This window comes from Bos grunniens, chromosome 11 (genome assembly GCF_055505025.1).
Source record: "Bos grunniens cultivar Pamir isolate PY7600 chromosome 11, Bosgru_T2T1.0, whole genome shotgun sequence".
Classification (NCBI taxonomy): domain Eukaryota; kingdom Metazoa; phylum Chordata; class Mammalia; order Artiodactyla; family Bovidae; genus Bos; species Bos grunniens.
Window position 1 is genome coordinate 29,150,708 of NC_141175.1, and position 17,769 is coordinate 29,168,476.

Here is a 17,769-nt window from a genome sequence, read left to right on the forward strand (position 1 = left end):
GCAACGGGTGTGCTTGTTCTCATAGAGAGTGAGGACTGTGTGACTGCGTGTGTTCTGTTTTTACTGAAACAGACAACGGGTGATTGGGTTATTACAAGTATACTGGACTTGACACCCTGCTTCTCCGTCCCATCCTCACGCCTACCTCACTACCCGTCTATCTCTAATTTATAGTCTCCCTTGCATTCTTTTTTTTGGGGGGGTGGGGAGGGTGAATGGAGAAGGCAATGGCACCCCACTCCAGTACTCTTGCCTGGAAAATCCCATGGACGGAGGAGCCTGGTAGGCTTCAGTCCATGGGGTCGTGAAGAGTCAGACATGACTAAATGACTTCCCTTTCACTTTTCACTTTCATGCATTGGAGAAGGAAATGGTAACCCACTCCAGTGTTCTTGCCTGGAGAATCCCAGGGATGGCAGAGCCTGGTGGGCTGCCATTTATGGGGTTGCACAGAGTCGGACACGACTGAAGTGACTTAGCAGCAGCAGGGGAGGGTGAAGTAGGAAAGAACAGCTTTATTGCTTTGCCAGGCAAAGGGGGCCACGGGGGGCTAATGCCCTCAAAACTAAGTGTCCTGACCTGGAGGGGGTAGTGAGGGATTCTATAGTAAAATAATTCAAAGAAGACGTGATCGGCTGGTGGACATTCTTCTGATTGGTTGAACGTTTTTCTGCTTACTTTCTGTGGTGAAGTAAGTGGGAGTCAGCATCATTGACTTTCCGGTTCCAACCAGTGTGGGGTCTACCTGCTTATGGGCAACATACAATTAACTTCTCCCACTTGTTGGAGGTTTCAGTATCTGCAAAACAGCTCAAAGATATTGTTATGTATATCCCTTGATGGGGAATCCCTTGCCTTCTGGGTTGCCTGTAATATTTGATAGAATATCAGCAGGAAAGAGAGAGACTAAATACATCCTATGTAAATATCATTGGAATTTACCCATCCAAGTCAGAGTATTACTTCCCCAAAGAGGTCCCCTCCAGAGACCCTGCTTATCACCTGATGCTGTTGTTACCTTGCTACCCATCCCATCACTCCAGGGAGGCCTAGAGACTCTAAGAGAATAGCTTTTTTTGGAGGAGGGTGGAGTGTAATAGTTCATGCACTTGATACTTGTGTTCAAAGTAGCAATGTTGCCCAACTCCCAGGAAATACCATCCCCAGTGCCTCCCAGGTAAACAGGATCCCTGGGGATTCACGTCCCATAGCACCTGGCCTGAATGGTGCTCCCTGGAATTGGGCAGCACAGCACTGCAACAGCTTCAGGAGTGCCTGCTGGAGCCAGCCCGCATAAGGTTCTCAAGTTCCAGGGGGTCCTAGTTTGGGGGAAGAAACAGATATAAACAATCATTATAAAGCAAAGAAGAACTATCCTGTCAGCCTGTTTATTGATAGCTTAAGGGAAACATCAATTTGGAACACAGAGAAGAGGTTCTCAAAAGTTTCATGGATGTGGACTGGGGGTTGGGGAAGCCATTAGAACCTGTTTTTAGATGAAAAGAGGGTTTTGCATTTTATTAGTTTCCTGTGGTTAGTGTAATAATTACTACAAATTTGGCTGCTTAAAATAGCACATATTTATTCTCTTACAATGCTGGAAGCCAAAAACCCCGATTCAGTTTCTTTGGGCTGAATCTCCCAATTGCTGCTCCCAGCTCGGAGCAGGTCTGAGCTCCCTCCAGAGGCTCTAAGGGAACATGTTCCTTTCCTCTTCCAAGAAAGGGGTGGTTGCCAACATCACTTGGCTTGTGTCTGCCTCACTGCAGTCTTCAGGGCTCTCTCCACTCTGTCTTAACATCGCCTTCTTATCTCAGTGTAATAAAATTGCCTTCCGCTTCCTTCTTACATCCTAAAGGAAACCAACCCTGAACATTCATAGGAAGGGCTGATGCTGAAGCTGAAACTCCCAATACTTTGGCCGACTCACTGGAAAAGATCCCGGTGCTGGGAAAGACTGAAGGCAAGAGAAGAGGCAGCAGAGGATGAGATGGTTGAATGGCATCACCTACTCAATGCACATGTGTTTGCACAAACGTTGGGAGCTAGTGAATGACAGGGAAGCCTGGTGTGCTGCTCTTCAGGGGTAGCAAAGAGTCGGACACGACTCAGTGACTTAACAACAAGGATACAAGTGTCTGATTGGCTTTAGGGCCTACGTGGATGACCCAGGATAAGCTCCCCATCTCAAAAAGCTTAACTGAATCGCATCTCCAAATCTGCAGAAGACGTATCTCCAATTTTTTTTTTTTTTTTTTTTTGGCCAGGTAAAGTAATATTCACAAGTTCCAGCAATTTTGATAGAGAGAGGACATTCCCAACCTGGTTCCAAGTGTGGGAACCCAGCAAAGAACAGTCAGGGAAGCAAGAAAGAGGTTCAGAGTGTTCTGGACCTGGAAGGAGTCTGGACTGGCCAGAGCACAGGTCCCCTGGAGAGTTGAGTCAGAGGTCAGAGCTGGAAAAGTTTCCCCAGTCAAGCTTAGGCCAGAGGAGCCACCAAGCAGAGGAGGGACTCAAAGGGGTCGCATGTTACAAAGATCCCCTGACCCCTGCGTGGAAAGACGGGCTGAAGGGAAGGAGACTGCTGCTTGGGATACAGGGAAAGACAACAGAGAGAGAGGACTGGCCTGTCTGGAGAGGGTGACATTGAAGAGAGGGAAGGGGCAGGATGGAAAACTAGGAGGAAGTAGATAGACTGTGGTGTGATGGATAGGGAAGAGGGAAGTGGGCAATTCTGAAAATCAGTGGTGGGCATCTTTCCACTTGGTTTCTGTAAATTGCCCAAGTCACTGTGTGAAGTGGGCGCCACCGATGAGGTCATGCACTGAACCCCCCTGTGCCTCTTGACTCAGTTCTGGGCCACCTGGGAAGGAGCAGCCTTTATCAGAGGCTTGGACAGGAAGTTCTCCAGCAGGCAGGTGTGCCAATGCCAGCCATGCCCACCCAGGTGCCGCCCGGTGCGGATTCATCCTGAGCCACTTCCTAGGGTGGGGCCACTTGCCCCCGGCCCTCTCCAGTCCCTCCCCTCCCTCCCTGTGTGTCTGGCTGCCTCTGACTCAGCCCCAGGTGGGGAAGGGGCACTGATGCTGCTCATCGGTGGAGTAGTGGAGGTCTGGGGAGCCAGGAAGAGGCAGGCCAAGCTCATTCTCCCCACCCACCCCAACCCCCCCACCGCCACTTCCTCCCAGCTAAAAACTCTTTGCAGTTTCCTCTGACAGATTCTTAGCACTACTTTAGCTGCATGACCTTAACTGCGTAATTTAACTCTGGAGATCCAGTGGTTAAGACTTTGCTTTCCAATGCAGCGGATGCAGGTTCCATCCCCGGTCTAGGGAGCTAGGATCCCACATGTCTGTTGGCCAAAAAACCCCAAAAAATTTTTTTTAAAAAGTAGAACAATATTGTAACAACCAATAGACTTAAAAAATTCAAACAAATTCTAGGAATACAAGAAGGGAGGGATTTATTCAGACCTTTTCCTTTGCATTTACCCACATAAGTAGTACTTATACTAACATCTGCAACTCACCGTTTTGATTTAATATGTCTTAGAAATGTCAGTATCTATAACCAGACTCCGTCTTGTGTGGGGATTCCCTGGTTTGGCTCTACATTGATTTTTAACCATCTCCCTTCTGATGGGTGTTTTTATTAAAACTTTGCTAATCAAAAAAATGCCACCGAATATCCTCGCCTGGGCTTCTTCATGGAGGGAATAAACCTTGCCTGGGATGGAAGTGGAGGGGCGGCCCAAGAGATTCTGAGAACCCTGCTGAACTGTGCCCCTCCAGGCTGGGCTTCCACATTCCTGCCCAGGGCTCTCAAATGGCCCCGAGTGCCTATTCTGAGCCAGGTCCTGGCACAGCTCTTGGCTGCTTAGGAGAGGGAGCCAGGGATTCAGTCTTAGGGTCCTATGATGGGGTGAGCCATGGGGGCCCAGGACTGGGAACAGAGAGGAGCAAGGAGGGCTTCCAGGAGCACAGTTTTGCTTGGGCAGAGCAGCAAGTGGAAGAGGGCCAAAGCCAGCCATGCCCTGTGAGTACTGCTGTCTCCTTAGTGCTCAGGGCCATGGGGGATGGGAGTGGCAGGAGGTGATGCCAAGCTAGGAGAGTGACTGTCGCCCGAGGATGGTCACACAGGGGGTTAAGCAGAGGTGCTTGACCTCTCTCTCACCCACAAGCACATGGTCAAGGCTGATCCAGGAGGGTGGGAAGGGGAAGAGGCATCAATTCCCATCAGCTAAGAGCCCACCATGAAGCAGGCCCTGTGTGAAGGGCCTTCTTTCTTTGCCTTTCTTCCTTCTTTCCTGCCCTCCTTCCTTCCTTTTTTCTAATTCATAGATTTTTTTAAGAGCAGGTTTAGGTTTGCAGGAAAATTGAGGAGAAAGTACAGACATCCACCCCGTCTCCCCATTACTAACACCTTGCATTAGGGGGTGTGCTTCTGTTACAACCAATGAACCAATATTGATACATGATTATTACCGAAGTCTGCAGTTTGCATTAGGATTCACTCTTGGCCTTGTACATTCTGTGAGTTCTGATGAATGTATATGGTCATGTACAAACCATTATAATATCCCAGAAGGTAGTTCCACTGCCATAAAAATCCCTTCCCCTCTGCCTGTTTATCCCACCCACCACCCAACCTCTGGTAACCCCTGACCTTTTTACTGTCTCCATAGGTTGCCCTTTTCCAGAATGTCATACAGTTGGAATCACATAGCACATGGCCTTTTCATACTGACTTCACTGAGTAACATGCATTTCAGGTTCTTCCCTGTCTTTTCATAACTGGAGGGCTCATTTCTCTTTATCTCTGAATAACATTCCATTGTCTGGATGCATTAATTTGTGTATCCATTCACCTCCTGAACGACATCTTGGCAGCTTCCAAATTCTGGCAATTATGAATAAAGCTGCTGTCAATATCTGTGTGCTGTTTCTGGCATGGACATAAATCTTCAACTCATTTGGGTGAATATCTAGGGGCACAATTACTGAATCATATAGTAAGACTCAATTTCATAATACGTGAATAAAGTCACATCACAAAAAATCGAACAATACTACATAGAACTGAGAAGGAAACGGCACCCCACTCCAGTATTCTTGCCTGGAAAATCACATGGACGGAGGAGCCTGGTGGGCTACACCCCATGGGGTTGCAGAGAGTCAGACACAACTGAGCGAGTAACACACACGCACTACATAGAACACGAATGTTGCAGCCTAGTCCTGGGCATACCTTATTTTACAAATGAGGAAAGTGTGTCGCTGGGATCTAAGTGACTTGTTCTGGAGTTCACAGCAGGAAGCTGTGGAACACACACAAGTCCTATGGGCCCTTGGAAGAGAGTCAAGAATACTGGCCAGACTGTAGGTGTGAGGGTGACCAGTGATGGTGGTGATGGGGTTTATCCCCCTCCCCTCCCAGCCTCCCTCCCCTCAATGCTCCTTTTAGAACCCAGTCATCACAAAGTGAGAAAACCCAGGCTACGGGGAGAGGCCTCCGCATGTGGGTGTTCTGGGGGTGTCAGCTGTCTGACAGCTGGCGTCAAGCGCCAGACATGTGAGCAAACTCTCCGTCTTGTGATTCCAGCTCCCAGCCTTCAGGCCGCCCCAGCTGACACCGAGTATAGACACGCTGCCTTCTGATCCTGGCCCACACTACTAATGTATGAGCTTGAAAAAAAGGAAGGGGAAGAGGAAGACGAAGATTCTGCCACTGGATTCAGAGGTGGTTTGCTGCTAAGCTGCTAAGTCACTTCAGTCGTGTCTGACTCTGTGCGACCCCATAGACGGCAGCCCACGAGGCTCCTCTGTCCCTGGGATTCTCAAGGCAAGAACACTGGAGTGGGTTGCCATTTCCTTCTCCAATGCATGGAAGTGAAAAGTGAAAGTGAAGTTGCTCAGTTGTGTGGGACTCTTAGCGACCCCATGGACTGCAGCCTACCAGGCTCCTCCATCCATGGGATTTTCCAGGCAAAAGTACTGGAGTGGGGTGCCATTGCCTTCTCCAAGACACATTAGAAGATGACACAATGTTCCAGGCTCATCCTGGACACCTCCTACCCTAGATCTGCAATTAGCCAATAAGAAATGGAACTTGAAGACCTCAGTCTGAACTCTTTGGATGAATTGAATTTACAGATTAAATTGGGGAGAAGTAACAGTTCGTAGCATTGACTCTTTCTATCTGGGAATATGCTGTCACTACTTAATCCATTTTTCTTTGCCATCTTTCAATGAAAATTATTCTCTTCACATCGTGAATTTATTTTTTTCCACAGTTATTTGAAAGGTTTTTTTTACTATGATGATTTTTTTAAATTAGTTTTTTGGTGTTTAGACAGCTGTAACTACAATCAGTTGATTAGTTTTTGTATATGAATCTTCTGTCTAGCCAATTTCTTGAACTCTTAATAGTTCTAAAACTGTTTTTTCAGTGGATCCTCTTGGAATTTTAGGTAAATCATTCTACCATTCTTTCCTTTTTAATACTTAAATCTCTTATGCTTTTCTTAATGCACTGTCTAGGGACCCCAGCTTTATGTTGAATAGCAGTGACAATTGTGGACATTCTTATTTGCTTCTGTCTTTAATGGGATTACTTCTAATGTTTCAACATTAAATTTGCTGTTTGCTTTAAACGTTTGATAGGTATTACTTTTTAGCTGAAGGAAACTTCTCAACATTGTTAGCTTGTAATGAGTTTTTACCAGAAATGAATATCCAGCTGTATGTCCGAAACTAATACTACATTATAAATCAACTACATTTCAATAAATTTTTTTTAAAAAAGAAATGAGTATTGAAATTTATCTATTGCCTTTCTTCGGAGAAGGCAATGGCACCCCACTCCAGTACTCTTGCCTGGAAAATCCCATGGATGGAGAAGCCTGGCAGGCTGCAGTCCATGGGGTCACTAGGAGTCGGACACGACTGAGTGACCTCACTTTCACTTTTCCCTTTCATGCATTGGAGAAGGAAATGGCAACCCACTCCAGTGGTCTTGCCTGGAGAATCCCAGGGACGGGAGAGCCTGGTGGGCCGCCGTCTATGGGGTCGCACAGAGTCGGACACGACTTAGCAGCGACTTAGCAGCAGCAGCAGCAGCAGCAGCAGCATTGCCTTTCTTATTATTTGATATATTTTCCCTGCTTATGTGTTAATGCATTAAAATTACATTAATAAAATTTCTGATGTTCAACTATCCTGAATTTCTACAATAAAATTCTGCTGGGTCATGAAGTATGATTCCACTGGGTTTGGTAGATTCACATATTACTTAGGAGCTTTGTATCTATACATGTAAATGAAAATAGCCCATGCTTATTGTTTGTGTGTGTACTATCATTTTGTTTTGTTTTCAAGTTTATTACAGTTTTGTAGAATAACTTGGGAACTTTTCATTGTTTTCCATGCTCTGTAAAATTTTACTTAAACTAGGAATTATATGCTCTTTGAAGGTTTACAGTAGACTTGCCTCCAAAACAGTCTGGGCTTGTGCCTTTAAGGGTATATCTTTGATAACTTCTTCTTTTTACTTTCCTTCCTTCTTAAACAAAATATTCTTTTATCGGATAGATTATCGGGAAAATACAACTGTATATTTGCATGTACTTAATAGCATGTCCTTAAAATATACAGGGCAAAAACAGTGAAAAATTAATTATGATGGGATATTTTCAACACTCTCCTCTCAATGGACTTCCCAGATGGTGCTAGTGGTAAAAACTCACCTGCCAATGTAGGAAACTTAAGAGACATGATTTGATCTGTGGGTCAGAAAGATCCCTGGGAGTAGGAAAGGGCAACCTGTTCCAGTATTCATGACTGGGAAATCCCATGGGCAGATGAGCCTGGTGGTCTACAGTCCAAGGGGTTGTGAAGAGTCAGACAAAAATGAAGTGACTTAGCACACACACATTACTCTCAATAGATAAATGATATAAATTTATTTGAATAACAAATTATAAAAATTATTTTCTTTTTTTTAAATTTTTATTTTATTTTTAAACTTTACAATATTGTATTAGTTTTGCCAAATATAAATTATTTTTATAAACATTTTCACTTTCACTTTAACTGCAGAATCCACTTCTTTCCCCTCCACACAAAATATTTATAAAAATTAAAAATATAGACCGATTCATGAATTTGTATGTATCCTTGCTTAGTTCAGTTGCTCAATCATGTCTGACTCTTTTCGACCCAACGGACTGCAGCATGCCTTCCCTGTCCATCACCAACTCCCTGAGCTTGCTTAAACTCATGTCCATCAATCGGTGGTGCCATCCAATCATCTCATTCTCTGTCGTCCCCTTCTCCTCCCTCCTTCAGTCTTTCCCAACATCAGAGGCTTTTCCAATGAGTCAGTTCTTCGCATCAGGTGGCCTAAGTATTGGAGTTTCAGCTTCAGCATCCATCTTTCCAATGAATATTCAGGACTGATTTCCTTTAGGACTGTCTGGTTTTATCTCCTTGCAGTCCAAGGGACTCTAAAGAGTCTTCTCTAACACCATAGTTCAAAAGCATCAATTCTTCGGCGCTCAGCTTCCTTTATGGTCCAAATCTTACATCCATACATGACTACTGGAAAAACCTCTTGCTTAAGGGGCCATGCTAATTTCTCCGTATTGTTCCAATTTTAGTATATGTGCTGCTGAAATGAGCACTTAACTATTTTTAAGTGTAAAGTTCAGTAGTGTTATATATACTCATATTGTCGTGCAACAGATGTCTAGAACATTTTTATCTCGCAAAACTAAAACTCTACATTCATTAAACCACTAATTTCCCCTTCCTACCCTACTTCCTGTCCCCCACCCCCATTCTTGGCAACCACTATTCTGCTTTTAGGATCTAACTATTTTAAATTCCTCATTTAAGCAGAATCACACAGTTTTGTCTTTTTGTAACTAGCTTATTTCACTTAGCATAATGTCCTCAAGGTTTATTCATGTTATAGCATGCGACAAAGTTTCCTTCTTTAGAGGCTGAATAATACTCTATTGTATGTATATAACACAGTTTTTAATCCATTCATCCATCAATGGACACTGGATTTCTATCTTTTGGCTATTGTGAATAATACTGCTATAAACATGCATATGCAAACATCTCTTTGAGATCCTACTTTCTTTCGGATGTTTGTTTTTGTTCAGTTGCTCAGTCGTGTCTGGCTCTTTCCGACCCCATGGACTGCAGCATTCCAGGCTTCCTTGTCCTTCACCATCTCCCGGAGTTTGCCCAGTCATGTTTATTGAGTTGGTGACGTCATTCAACGATCTCACACTCTGTCTCCCCTTTCTCCTTCTGCCTTCAATCTTTCGCTGCATCAGGGTCTTTTTCAATGAGTTGCCTGTTTGCATCATATGGCCAAAGTATTGGAGCTTCAGCTTCAGCATCGGTCCTTCCAATGAATACCCAGGGTTGATCTCCTTTAGGATTGACTGGTACTTTTGGATATGTACCCCAAAATAGGATTGCTGGATCATAAGCTAATCCTAGTTTATAACTTTTTGAGGAGCTGCCATACTGTTTTCCATAACAGTTGCACCTTTTTACGTTCCTAGCAGCAGGGCATAGGGCTTGTTTCTGTACCTCCTCACTTAACACTTGCTATATTCTGTTTGATAGTAGCCATCCTAATGGGAGGGGGTAATATCTCATTGTGATTTTGATTTGCAGTTACCTCATGTGTGGATCACAATAAACTGTGGAAAATTCTGAAAGAAATGGGAATACCAGACCACCTGACCTGCCTCTTGAGAAACCTGTATGCAGGTCAGGAAGCAACATTTAGAACTGGACACGGAACAACAGACTGGTTCCAAATAGGAAAAGGAGTATGTCAAGGCTGTATATTGTCACCCTGCTTATTTAACTTACATGCATCATGAGAAACGCTGGGCTGGAAGAAGCACAAGCTGGAATCAAGATTGCTGGGAGAAATATCAGTAACCTCAGACATGCAGATGACACCACCCTAATGGCAGAAAATGAAGAGGAACTAAAAAGCCTCTTGATGAAAGCAAAAGAGGAGAGTGAAAAAGTTGGTTTAAAGCTCAACATTCAGAAAACGAAGATCATGGCACCTGGTCCCATCACTTCATGGCAGATAGATGGGGAAACAGTGGAAACAGTGTCAGACTTTATTTTGGGGGGCTCCAAAATCACTGTAGATGGTGATTGCAGCCATGAAATTAAAAGATGCTTACTCCTTGGAAGGAAAGTTATGACCAACCTAGATAGCATATTGAAAAGCAGAGACATTACTTTGCCAACAAAGGTCTGTTTAGTCAAAACTATGGTTTTTCCAGTAGTTATGTATGGATGTGAGTGTTGGACTGTGAAGAAAGCTGAGCACTAAAGAATTGATGCTTTTGAACTGTGGTGTTGGAGAAGACTCTTGAGAGTCCCTTGGACTGCAAGGATATCCAACCAGTCCATTCTAAAGGAGATCAGTCCTGGGTGTTCTTTGGAAGGAATGATGCTAAAGCTGAAACTCCAATACTTTGGCCACCTCATGTGAAAAGTTGACTCATTGGAAAAGACTCTGATGCTGGGAGGGATTGGGGCAGGGGGAGAAGGGGACAACAGAGGATGAGATGGCTGGATGGCATCACCGCCTTGATGGACGTGAGTCTGAGTGAACTCCAGGAGTTGGTGATGGACAGTGAGGCCTGGCGTGCTGCGATTCATGGGGTTGCAAAGTCAGACACGACTGAGCGACTGAACTGAACACATGCTTGTTGACTGTTCATATACCATCTTTGGAGAAATGTTTCTTAATGTCCTTCACCCATTTTTTTTTTAATAAGACTGTGTTTTTTTCTTCTTGAGTTGTAATTCTTTATATATTTTGGATATTAACCCCTCATCAGATACATGGCTTGTAAATATTTTCTCCCATTCTTTTCACTCTGCTGATTGGGCCCGTTGATGCAGGCATTTTGAAGTTTAATACAGTCCCGTTTATCTATTTTTGCTTTGGTTCCATGTACTTTTGGTGTTAGATGCATGAAGTGAAGTGAAAGTGTTAGTCACTCACTCGTATCCAACTCTTTGTGACCCCATGAACTGTAGTCTGCTCGGCTCCTCTGTCCATGGAATTCTCAAGGCAAGAATACTGGAGTGGGTTGCCATTCCTTTCTCCAGGGAATCTTCCTGACCTAGGGATCGAACCAGAGTCTCCTGCATTGCAGGCAGATTCTTTACCATCTGAGCCACCAAGAAAGCCCTACATGCAGGAAATGATTGCTAAATCCAGTATCATGAAGCTTTCCCATATGTTCTCTTTTACGAGCTTTATAATTTTAGGTCTTTAATCCATTTTGAGTTAATTTTTGTCTATGCGGTAAGGCAAAGGTCTAACTTCATTATTTAGCATGAGGATATCCTGTTTTCCCACATCGTTTGTTGAAAACAGTGCTTTCCCGCATTTGAACGTTTTTGGTACTCGTGTTGAAGATAATTTGATCATATGTGTGAAGGTTTATTTCTGTGCCCTCTCTTCTATTGGTTTACATGTTTGTCTTTATGAGAATCCTACATTGTTTTTGTCATTTTGATTTTTTAAAGATATAATTGACATATAATGTATTAGTTTCAGGTGTACAACATAATGATTTGGTATTTGTATATACTGCAAAATAATCACCACAGTTAGAAACATCCAAACACTTTTTATTACTGTAGCTTGATTTAAAAGTTTTGAAATTAGGACACTGAGCCCTTCCTTCAACTTTGTTCCTTTGACTACCTTCTTAATTTCTTTTATTATTAGGTGTATTCAAGTTTTTTATTCTTCTTAAATCAATTCTTTTAGACGTATAGTTGATTTACAATATTGTGTTAGCAAAGTGATTCAGGTGTGTGTGTGTGTGTGTGTGTGTGTGTATATACCAGATTCCCTTCCATGATAGGTTATTACATTTTGTAATATCTTGTATGTGCTAAGTCACTTCAGTCGTGTCCGACTCTGTGTGACCCCATAGACGGCAACCCACCAGGCTCCCCCGTCCCTGGGATTCTCCAGGCAAGAACACTGGAGTGGGTTGCCGTTTCCTTCTCCAAATGCTGTACAGTAAATCCTTACTGCTTACCTATTTTATTTGTAGTAGTTTGTATCTGTTAATCCCATCAGTTCAGTTCAGTTGCTCAGTCGTGTCCAACTCTTTGCAATCCCATGGACTGCAGCACTCCAGGCCTCCCTGTCCATCACCACCTCCCAGAGTTTACTCAAACTCATGTCCATTGAGTTGGTGATGCCATCCAACCATCTCATCCTCTGTCGTCCCCTTCTCCTCCTGCCTTCAATCTTGTCCAGCATCGGGGTCTTTTCAAATGAGTTAGTTCTTCACATCAGATGGCCAAAGTATTAGAGTTTCAGCTTCAGCATCAGTCCTTCCAATGAATATTCAGGACTGATTTCCTTTAGGATGGACTGGTTGGATCTCCTTGCAGTCCAAGGGACTCTCAAGAGTGTTCTCCAACACCACAGTTCAAAAGCATCAATTCTTTGGCACTCAGCTTTCTTCACAGTCCAACTCTCACATCCATACAAGACCACTGGAAAAACCATGGCCTTGACTAGACGGACCTTTGTTGGCAAAGTAATGTCTCTGCTTTTGAATATACTATCTAGGTTGGTCATAACTTTTCTTCCAAGGAGCAAGCGTCTTAATTTCATGGCTGCAGCCACCATTTGCAGTGATTTTGGAGCACCCCAAAATAAAGTCTGACACTGTTTCCACTGTTTCCCATCTATCTGCCATGAAGTGATGGGACCAGATGCCATGATCTTAGTTTTCTGAATGTTGAATTTTAAGCCAACTTTTTCATTCTCCTCTTTCATCAAGAGGCTCTTTAGTTCCTCTTTGCTTTCTGCCATAAGAGTGGTGTCATCTGCATATCTGAGGTTATTGCCATACTCCTAATTTATTCCTCACCTGCTCCCTTTCCCATTTGTTAACTGCAAGTTTGTTTCTTGTGTCTGTGAGTCTGTTTTTGCTTTGTATTAGTTCATTTGCATTACTTTTTATATTTTACATATAAGTGATACTGTATTTGTCTTTCTCTTGAATCAGTTCTTGAATTTTATATTGCCCTAGAGAATTACCCATTTTAATTTTTAATTTACAGGTAGACTTCTAATATAAATGGTCTCATAATTAGAAAAATAATTTTATATGATACTGTATTGTCCTTTTTCAAAAATTCAAATTTGACAAAAGCATGTCTAATTCATTATTGGTTTTGATTGAATCTATTCTTTTTTGTGGGGTTTACTAATTCCTTCTACATTTTTTGGTAATTATTTTGTTTTACTAAACAAATTGTTTAGTAAATTAGATCTTCTTGGCTAAACATTCTTCTCTGAATAGCCTTTGGCTCAAATCCCCCAGGCTTTGTACAATACTCTGACCATAATTAATTTTTAAGTTAGCACAAATTGCTTATTCCAGAGTAGGATTTTTTTTTACCTAGGAGCTATTAAGAATGAATGGCATTTTAAAGATTCCTAAGATATATTTCTAGTGATAGATATACTTCTAAGGAATATTTTTGGTCTCCTTTTCTAATTCTATTCAGTGAATCCTACTGCAGTCCATTCAATGAATGTGCCCTGTATGATTTCAGAACTGAGTTTCAAAGAAGTTGGGGCAGGGAGGGCTCCCAAATATCACTCCCCTCCTCTGGGTGATCCACATGCTTTCCTCCCAACCTTTGCTTAAAAAGGGCCCACCAGATGTTGAGACATCCTGGCTTTTCAAGGCTTCTCATGAAAGGCCTGAGACTGAGGACTTGGCAGTTGTAATGGGAATTCTTCAACTCTGTAACTCGTAGTTGTAACTTCAGTTTCTCCCTACTTCCTACTCCCTTCAGTTTCTCCCTACTTCCAAAGCTCTGCCCATCACGTAGGTGAGTCCTTTACAGCGCTGCACTTGTCACTCCTTGTTCATGAATTTAGGATTCCCTGTTGTTAACCACAGCATTGCTTCAAGGATCTCACTCTTTTAGGTGTTCATTAAACACAACTGTAAGGAAACACGGTAGCTGATGCCAGGGCCTCAACCCCAACTTCCCAGGCCCACCTGCTCATCTAGTGTTAAGTCTATTCGTTTCTCCTTTTCCTTCCTAGCCCAAGGCACTGCATCCCGTGCTGTGCTTCTCACCTGTGGTTATATCTGAATTCTTGATTTCTAAATTTAAAGCTGTTGAGGTATAAACTAATTTTTTCCCAGGCTTACTCTTTCCAAACAATAAATAGGACACAGTGCTTTCTCAGTATCATTTGATCATGCAATGGTTTGCGGTATATTTTTTCTCCACTGTTTACCACTCTTTCCATAAACCCTGACCATGACTTAGGTTCTGGGTTCACAGTAACGGTCTGGTCCTGACCTTTTTTTTTTTTCATTGTGCATCTTTTTAGTCAACAGTTCCTACAGGTTGAGGCAGCACAGGCGGGAAAAGGATCAGGACCTGCATTCCAAACCCTTCTCCCAGCCCTGTGCCGCCTCCGCCCATCCTCCGGGTGGTCCTGAACTTTTAATGAGAACCTCCTACTCAACTGCATGGGCCCCAGCACTGCTACTAAAATGTCTGCTGAGGTGCGAGAATCACAATCTTCTCAGGCAGCCCTTGACTAGCCTAGGAAGTTAGATGGCTCTGTCCACTAGGAGTTATCACGTAGACCCTGAAGGCTAAATTCTGTGACTGGTATCAAGACCTGGGTGAGACCCTCTGGTCTGATTTCTACATACCTACTGCTTTGAGAGGAGACTTCCCCTTAACTTTGTTGCACAGGTAGATGCTGGAGGGGTTATTTTAGAAGACCAACAGGGGCACTTTTCTCCATTAAATGCTTTCCTTGCTAGAATAAGCCAAATTGGCAGAAATTACTGAGGAGTGATACTGTGACCTAAAGGATTCCTTTAGGTCACATCAGTCACAGAAAGCTTTTCCACACTGGGTTATCACTATAGCTCAGCTCTCAAACCAAGTAGATACCCAGGAATGATCCAGAGCGACTCCTCAACCACTCAGCAAAACATTAATGTATTAGCAGAGCACTCTTCTGACTGAAGCATAATCCCAGCTTAAAGGATTCCTGAATCACTCACTCAGTGAAAATGGTGCGAGGGATGGGCATGAGGAATGGTAGAGACCAAAACCCTCGATGCCTTCTGAGTCTCTTACTATGCTTTTCTAGGTGTGTGTGTGTGTGAGACGGAGTTCTCTACCACATTGCCTTTCATTTCTTTGTGCTGCTTCCATCCTGGCATCCACTCACCAACAGGCCAAAGCTACTAATACCTCCATTAGTACCAAGGGAAAAAAAAAGATTAAATGTACCAAGAAAAAAATGAAAATGCTATAAAGTTTCCTACTCATGTCTTCTTCTAGTATTCTTCCTAGTGATTTACCTGGCAACTTGAATCAAGAGCTCATTTGCAGAACCAAGAGCTCCAAGTCAAATATTTTGAGGCTGTACATAGGCAAATTAAAAACAAAACCCCCTTTAACTGTAACAGAAGGCACTGAATATTCACTGCCTCTGCACGTCACATATACTCTCCTTTAATCCTCACAATTTTAGGAGGTGGGTGTTTTTTCCCTTGCCTACACATGAGGAAACTAAGGCTTACAAGATGAAAATGCCTGTCTAAAAATGTAAAACTAAAGGAACTTGGGCAGTCCAGTGCTAGAGTTCAAACACTGAACCATTTACACTCTTAAGCCCAGGAAAATTTGAATCTAAATGTAGCCAATTTCGCTCCTAAACTATCAAACTTTAGGGGGAAAAAAAAGTATGACTGGCACAAAAAGAAACAAGAAATTATCAACAGCATGTGTAGATAGATAATAAAAGTTCAACAAATATTCCACTGAATTTTAAGCTTCCCATAGGATCTACTCTATACTTATTAAGGTTCTTAGCATAAAGTACTCTCAGATCTGAGGTTCTACAGGAAGTCAGGATGTTGCTTCTACTTCAGTTCAGTTCAGTCGCATCCAACTCTTTGCAACCCCATCAATTGCAGCACGCCAGGCCTCCCTGTCCATCAACAACTCCTGGAGTTCACTCAAACCCCTCCATCGAGTCAGTGATACCATGCAGACATCTCATCCTCTCTCGTCCCCTTCTCCTCCTGCCCCCAATCCCTCTCAGCATCAGTCTTTTCCAATGAGTCAACTCTTCACACTTACAGGCAGATAACTTAAGAGGCCTAAAGGGTAAACCACACAGATCACACACCTCAGGGCCCAACCCCTTCCTTTCCCTCAGAGGCACACTGGAGCCTCTACTGAGAGCTCTATTCCTTCTGTCTAGAGATGAATTTACCAAATGGCTGCACATTCAAATCCCGTATGTTGATCCAGTCCTTTGAAGTCAGATGGGTAAGGTAGACAGTGAAGATTACTCCTTAGGGTTTTCTCCGTCTTTCCCCCAGCCACTTTGGAGAAACCACTGTTACGAGGGCAAACAGACTACTACCCAGGTCACTTTAGGAAAACACTTTTGTGATGTTTATAAACTCGGGTGGGAGGATGTGACATTTATTTCCCTTGTAGGAACTTTAATTTCATCACTATAATGAGGTATGTGAAACATTCCCAAAGGGCTAACCGTTTAGAAATCAGGATAAAACTAAAATGGAGGATAAACAATGTGTATGAGAAAAATTCCTTTTCCACTTAGTTTTATGAAGATATCCATTTTGAATTCTACCAAATAATCCATATAGATTTAAAAAATCACCTATAGAAGGGACAGGAAAATGGAAACAGTATTAGCACTGGTTGAGAATTAGGTTTTAGATCTCTTTATATATATCAATTCTTAAAACGACTGAGAATTTAAAAATAGCTCCATCCCATACTAAGGGCTTTCCTGTGGCCCAGAGGTTAAAGCATCTGCCTGCAATGTGGGAGACCTGGGTTCGATCCCTGGGTCGGGAAGATCCCCTGGAGAAGGAAATGGCAACCCACTCTAGTATTCTTGCCTGGAGAATCCCATGGACCGAGGAGCCTGGTGGGCTATAGTCCACGGGGTTGCAACGAGTCGGATACGACTCAGAGACTTCACTTTCACATACTAAGGATGAGGGCTTCCCTTGTGGCTCAGCTGGTAAAGAATCCGCCTGCAATGTGGGAGACCTGGGTTCAATCCCTGGGTTGGGAAGATCCCCTGGAGAAGGGAAAGGCTACCCACTCAAGTATTCTGGCCTGGAGAACTCCATGGACTATCCATGGGTTCACAAAGAGTTGGACATGACTGAGTGACTTTCACTTCATACTAAAAATGAAGGTACGGCTGAGATAACATAATCAAATTCAAAAGGTTTGTGAACAGTGAGGTTAACTTTAAATACAGGCCTGAACGTAGACTGTACTTTCAGACAACATAGTCTCCTAAAGTGCATGTATGTGCAAAGGAAAAAAACACCTGTGGGTAAAGATATGTGATTTAATTTAATCCTCAAAAACAACTTTGAAGTATCATTTTATCAATAAAGAAAAAGGGTTAAAGTTTCATCATATGAAGTGTGTAATGACTCTATGTAGTTAGACAGAAATTATGAATATTTTAAGACAGGATTCATACCATCAGTGCAATCACTGGCCCCAGACTAGCATCCATGTGATAAAGGTATTTTCGTTTTCCTTAAATCAGAGTAAACTTGAATGGTCAATGGGAATTGTAATTGAGGTACAGTGGGGTATTTTATGTAGAGAAAAACACAAGACCAGA

At 43.0% G+C, this 17,769-nt stretch overlaps 1 non-coding gene across 1 annotated transcript; it reads right to left on the reverse strand.

Annotated features, from left to right (window-relative positions):
* Positions 1–8,572: 8,572 nt before the first annotated feature.
* On the reverse strand, positions 8,573–8,680 carry LOC147362786 (U6 spliceosomal RNA). The gene has a single exon (XR_015137550.1). It is a non-coding gene; the product is annotated as a U6 spliceosomal RNA (small nuclear RNA).
* Positions 8,681–17,769: the final 9,089 nt, after the last annotated feature.